We start from the raw sequence: 6,000 nt of genomic DNA, 5'->3' as shown, positions 1-6,000 counted from the left end.
AGAAGAAACTTGCACGGTCCAGCCTACGTCAAATCCTTCTCAACAACCCATCTTTCCCCTTGTTAGGAATGGCAGAAGCAGAACGGTCCATCCATTCCTGCATCTCAGCTTGTTACTACTCAAAGCATCCTCTAAGTGGCTTACATTCTCTTTCCTCTCCCCACAACAGACACCCAATGAGGTAGCTGGGGCAAAGAGAGCTCTGAAAGAACTGGGGTGAGCCCACAGTTCCCAAGCTGACTTCACATGTCGCCAAGCAGCAGACAACCCCCTTCTTCTCCCTGCAGCAGACACACTGATGCGGGGCTGAGAGAGCTCTGCGAGAACTGTGACTAGCCCAAAGTTCACCTGGCTGACTACATGTGTCGCCAAATGGCTGACCGTCACCGTCCCTTCCTCTCCTCTGTGAGGCAGCTGGGGATGACAGAGCTGTGTATAGTCCACCGTCACCCAGCTGGCTTCATGTGCCACCAAGCGGCCGACCATTGCGTTCCCTTCCTCTCCCCTACGAGGTCGCTGGGGCCGAGAGAGCTCAGCGAGAACTGCACATCGCCTGAACTTCACCCAACCTGGCTGCAAGCGGACGAGCAGCAGGGAATCGAACCGGGCTCCGAGGCCCCGACACCACAAGGGCTCTCAAAACCCCTAAAGCGGAAAGAAGACCCACATAGAGGAGGGGGACATTCCAGCCTACCTCGCAAGGTTGTGGTAACCCCCAACCTCGGTCCCGGCCAGCAGGTGTTGGAGGCGCGGCCTAGAAGAACCCTCCCTCGGTCCCCAAGTCCCCAAGCCGGCGCCCGGGGCGGCCCCCGCTGGGCGGCGGGGAGCGTGGCGCAATTAGCCCAATCAGCTCGGCGCTCCTAGATGTCAGTAGAGAGCCGGCGAGCGCGCCTGAAAAGGAGGCGGCTGGAGGCGCAGCCCTGCCAGAGCCGCCGCGGACGAGCAGCGGCAGGAGGAGCAGCCGCCGCAGCCGCCCAGCCACGACCGGCGCCGCCGCAGACGCCCAGCCCAGCCCGGCAAACTTTCCGCCCGGCCCTCCGCGTCGGCCCCGCAAAGCCCCGGGCGCCCCTCCGCCTGTCGCCCGCCCGGATCGCCAAGAAGAGGGTGCCCGCCAGGTGCAGCCCGCCTCGCCTCGCCTCTGCACGCCCCCCGGGCACCGCACCGCACTGCACCGCACCGGCAGACGGCAGAGCTTTTGGGGGGGCGCGACCACCGCCCCCCACCCCAGGAGGGCTCGTCTAGCACGCCGAGGGTGGAGCTCCCCCCGCCCACCCCCCACCCACCGCCGGTCTCCCAGCCAAGCCGAGCCGAGCGGAGGAGAGGAGAGGAGAGGCAGGCGAGGCAGCGGCGCCGCAGTGGGGGCTGCCAGGCGGGCACGGAGGAGCCGAGCCGAGCCGAGCGCAGGCAGCCGCCGCCGGAGGAGGAGGAGCAGGCGGCGGCGATGGCCGCGTGAGAGCCCGGCAGGCACCCCGGGGCGGGGGGGGGGCGCCACCACCACCACCACCACCGCCGCCGCTGGATCGAGCCCCGCTGTCGGAAGGTTGCCAGGGGGGAGCCCCCCTTCTATTCCTCTTCACCCCCACCCCAATATTCCCCCCCCCCAATTTTTAAGGTTTAATCTTTTTTGCAAAATCGGATTTCCCGATCCCTGGAGGAGAAAGCTTGGACCTCGGGGGAGAAGTGGACGACGGGGGGGGGGGCTGCGATCCCCCCCCTGCTTGGACGAGCCGTCTTCTCCTGCTGGACCGGTGCAGAGGTAAAGGCGTGCGGGTCTGTTTTTATTACAAACGCCTAATGCAATATATAATTGCAATATATAAATATATGGACGCCTTTTTTGCAATCTGGCCGTCTGCATGCCGGCCGGCGGGAGACCGGGGCTGATCCGGAGCCGTGCGATCCGCTTGCGCCGTGTGTGCGGAGCTCGCGCTACATGTACACCGAGACACCATCTGCAGTGTCAATGCGGCGCGGGCGGCGGGGGGGGGGGGGAGAAGGGGGGCTGATTCGACTCCAGCAGCCTTTCCAGGTATGCCGCCTCCCTCCCTCGCCCGCCGCGCCCCCCTCCCCAATTTGCTCTACCCGAGGAGGGCCAGGTAGACCCGTCTCTCTGCATGCACCTGCCCTGACGCAGGGTGATGGGCGGGGAGGGGAGGGGCGCCCAGATTCCCTGCCCACCCTCCTGTCAAGCTCTTCCACCTGGCCGGAGGGGGTGGGTGGGTGGGCGAGGTGCTGGGAGCAACTTGAGGGGCTGCCCGAGACCCCCTCCCTTCCCCCGTCCCCGCCTAGTTATCCTCCTGCCTCTAATAAAATCCGCAGGGGGGGGGGTCGCAGATGGCAAAGGGGGTCCCTTGGAAAGACGCGTGTTGCCCGCATGTTGAACAAGGACTGAGGACGGTGGCGTGGGGCGACCCAGCTTGGGCACGGCGCCGTCCTGCTTTGTGAAGGTTTGTGACATCACTTTCGGAGAGGGTTTTTTGGGGGGAAAGGCAGGTCCCTTTGCCGGGTTGCGCCTAGACAACCTGGCTGGCCGAGAGGCGGGCATGGAGGATGGCAAGGGAAGCTGAGGGGCGCCGGGTGGCCGGCGCTTGGAAAGGCGGGCATGCCTCAAAGGTCTGCAGGATCCCCGGCTTGCTTCCCTCCTCCCCAGCGATGCCTGCAGGTTGCCCCTCTCGGAGCTTTGGCCTCTCTTCCTTGCCCCTCCCCAAGTTCTGAGCCCCTGGCTTGGCACCGAGGCGGGCACCCGTCTTGGCTGGCACAGAGCAGCCTGTAAGAGGAGACAGAGGGGGTCTTCAGCCCACAGGCTTCCTCCGAGCCCCTTTCCCCTTCCTCACCAGGGCTCCCACCCGCCACCCTTTGCACTGCAGTTGGCCAACTTTGCTAGCGGAGGGGCTCTCCTCTGGTTCTCTGCCGCTGGGGACGGATGCCCCTTCCCCCTGGCAGAATCCTTTTCTTCCCTGACAGCCGGCCTCAAATTGTATGTGGGGGGGGGGGACTCTGTCTCTGATGCCGGGGCTCGACCCTGCAAGCAGCCTGAAGTCCGAAGATGTTGCGGCTTGCAGAGGGGGGGCTCTGGAAGGAATGCTCCTCAGTCTTTGGTGGGGACTTTCGGCTGAATCCCTGAACCAGGTGTGTGTATGTGTGTGTGTGTGGGGGTCTCTTCACTGAACTGAGGCCCCACTGAGAAGAGCAGCTGCCTGGGGAAGGTCCCACTTCTATGCCTGTGACCCCCCTCTGGGTCGGCTGGCCAGACCAGTTGCTGCTCTTCTAGAATTCATCTCCGCCGGAGAGAGACCCTCAAATGGGGTGGGGTTTAGACGCAGGCTGATCACTGACTGAATCTCAATTTACACCTGGCCCTTTCCGCAGGGTTCTAGGGCGGCTATAAGCTTGTTCGTCTGCCAATCGAAATATTATTATATTACTTAAGTGCGTGTTCAGTGCCGCCGACCAGCTTCCGACTTACGGCGTTCCTGGGAAGTTCCTTCTCCTAGCAGCCTTGCTCAGACCCTGTGGCTTCCTTGATGGAGCCCATCCATCCCTCTTGTTCATTATTGTAATGAGTTGTGTTAATTATGCTCGCATAGTGCTTTGGCCTTTGCAGCAGGGGCCATGCCTTCCCAACATCCCTGCAGGGCAGGCCAGTGCTAGGCCTTTTCTACAGAGGGAGAACCGATGTCGAGAGTGGGGGGGGGGGAGAATTCAGAGGGCTTTCCTCCGTGGAAGAAAGAGCCGTGGAAGAGACTATCGCAGAGAGGAATTTTCCAGCGTCTTGGCAACGTCCTCCCTTTCCCTGCAGAACGCAGTCGATTTCTGTCTTCTGTGATTTCCCCCCCCCTTGTCTCTTTTGATTAAGCACTGCTGGGGAGCCTGAGCCAAAGAGAAAGGAGGCCCCTGCCCCGAGGAGTCTACAATCTAGATTTGGATGTGGGGGGGGGGGTTTACCGAAGAGCAGGAAGAGGGTAGCTGGGAGCAAATGAAGTTGCATGTCATGAAGCTTTGTTTCAGATGGCGCTGAGCGTGGGGAGAGACGGGAGGTTAGGGGGCTGGAAGGACGGCCAGGCGAGTGGGGAGGGGGTTCCCGGGGCTGGAGAGGATCCCTCCGGGGATCTGTCTTTCCGGAATTAAAAAAGGGAATTAGATTCGACGGCTTTGCCTTCCCTCTGGGGATCGCGACGACTTAGCTTAGTCATGTGAGGGCCGGTGGGAAAGGGAACGCTTGCTTCACCCTGCACCGTTCTGGGGCTCCCCTGCCTCCATCCGCTAATCTCTCATCTGCTTAATAATCCATCGCAGGTTCGTAGGGAAAGAAGGCAGCTTTCCTACTGCTGGCATCCCCTGCGTTTCCTTCTGGAGAGAGGCAGGGAAGCGGGTTCTGTTTTCAGGCAGGGCTCCCCCAGAATCAGCCCTGGCGTGAGCTTTCAGTCCGGAGGGCCAGGGGAGAGAGGGGAAAGGCAGGCTTCCTTGAGCATGTGCCACGTGCTTTGCTTCAGGGCCAAGTGGCCCCAGCTCCCCGCGTCTGGCAGAGGTGGGATCGGAGACGTCCAGGTTTCCAGGTGGCGAGCAGAAGGGCATGGCGGTTTCCAGGGTTATGTGCGGGGCCAGGAAAACCGCCACCTTATCAGTGATGTGTTCATGTTAAATGAACATGAAGGGCATGATCTGTCCAAACATCCCTTTGAGCGCTGTTGGTTTCAACAGAGAAGATGGAAAATTGATTATAGACTCTTAGAGTGGGAAGGGGCCACACAGGCCATCCAGTCCCACCCCCTGCTCAATGCAGGATCAGCATCCAGGAGAAGGATCTGTCTAGCCGCTGCTTGAAGACCCCCAGTGAGGGGGAGCTCCCCACCTCCTGAGGCAGCCCCTTCCACTGCTGAACTAGACTCCTAGAATCCTAGAGGGGGAAGGGGCCACAGAGGCCATCCAGTCCCACCCCCTGCTCAGTGCAGGATCAGCCTCAAGCATCCAGGAGAAGGATCTGTCCAGCCGCTGCTTGAAGACTGCCAGAGAGGGGGAGCTCACCACCTCCTGAGGCAGCCCCTTCCACTGCTGAACTACTTGGACTGTGAAATCCCCCCCCCCCCGATATCTAGCTGGTACCGTTTTCCATGTAGCCTAACCCCATTCTTGCAGGTCCCGTCCTCTGCTGCCGACAGGAACTGCTCCCTCCTGCTTTTCCCACTGCAATCAGCAGGCCCTGAAAACAATACATGCCCTAACTAATTCCCTGGCAGAGGCCTGGTTTGAAATCTCAGCACGTTCCTTTCCTGTGTTGCAACTGCGCACTTTTTTAAAATGCTGGTCCGGTCTTCTCCCTTCGAGAGCGCTGATTGCCACGGCCCAGCGTCTTGCAGCTTCAGGCTCCACATTAAAGGCGCACATGAAGCATCGGAAGGTTCCCTGCTGCAGCGCCAGTCCCGGGTTCGTCCCCGGCCTCTCTCCGTCAAGGGTCCCTCCGATGTCAGGAAAGACATTTCTCGGCCTAAGGGAGAGCCGCTGCCCAGGCAGAAGTGGCGAGCTGAGGGATCCGGGGATCTAACTTGATCTCAGGCCGCTGTCCATGTTTTTAAGAGTTACGTGGAATGGAGCATTTTTAATCGGGCGCATCTTTTTTCCCGCTGCAGTGGTGAGGGAGGAAACTGCACTGGGAGGCCCGTTAGTGGCTTCAAGGCTTACGAGTTCTCTCATGCTCTGGGGATGGAAGGTCCGTAGGCCGCAAAACCCACAGAAATAAGCCCTAGTTGAACGTCGAAAATCTTCCATGAGGAGATAAAGATTCAGGTGTTTAGCCGTGTTGGTCTGAAGCGGCGGAACAGGGTTCCGAGGCCAGGGGCAACTTGAAGACCGACAAAGGTGGTGGGTGGGTGGGCAGGAAGGGGGGGTGCCAGTGCTTGGCTCTCGTGGCCCTTTCTTGTGTGCTCAGGGAAATGGCAAGCGCCATTTTAGGACCAGAAGGCAAATTTCCTCCAGAAGAAGAAGAAGAGTTGGTTCTTATAT

At 60.6% G+C, this 6,000-nt stretch overlaps 1 protein-coding gene across 2 annotated transcripts in view; it reads left to right on the top strand.

The window, feature by feature from the left end:
- Positions 1-945: 945 nt before the first annotated feature.
- PLXNA4 (plexin A4) overlaps positions 946-6,000 on the top strand; it is a 472,781-nt gene continuing 467,726 nt past the window's right edge. Inside the window, exon 1 of one of the 2 annotated variants that reach the window (XM_077340352.1) lies at positions 946-1,756. The gene's annotated coding sequence lies outside the window, so the exon portion shown is untranslated. The remainder of the gene's footprint in view (positions 1,757-6,000) is intronic. The other variant, XM_077340351.1, reaches the window with a different exon arrangement.

Source organism: Paroedura picta, chromosome 5 (genome assembly GCF_049243985.1).
Source record: "Paroedura picta isolate Pp20150507F chromosome 5, Ppicta_v3.0, whole genome shotgun sequence".
NCBI lineage: Eukaryota > Metazoa > Chordata > Lepidosauria > Squamata > Gekkonidae > Paroedura > Paroedura picta.
The sequence above is the reverse complement of the archived record's forward strand: the minus strand, read 5'-3'. Positions and strand labels throughout refer to the sequence as shown.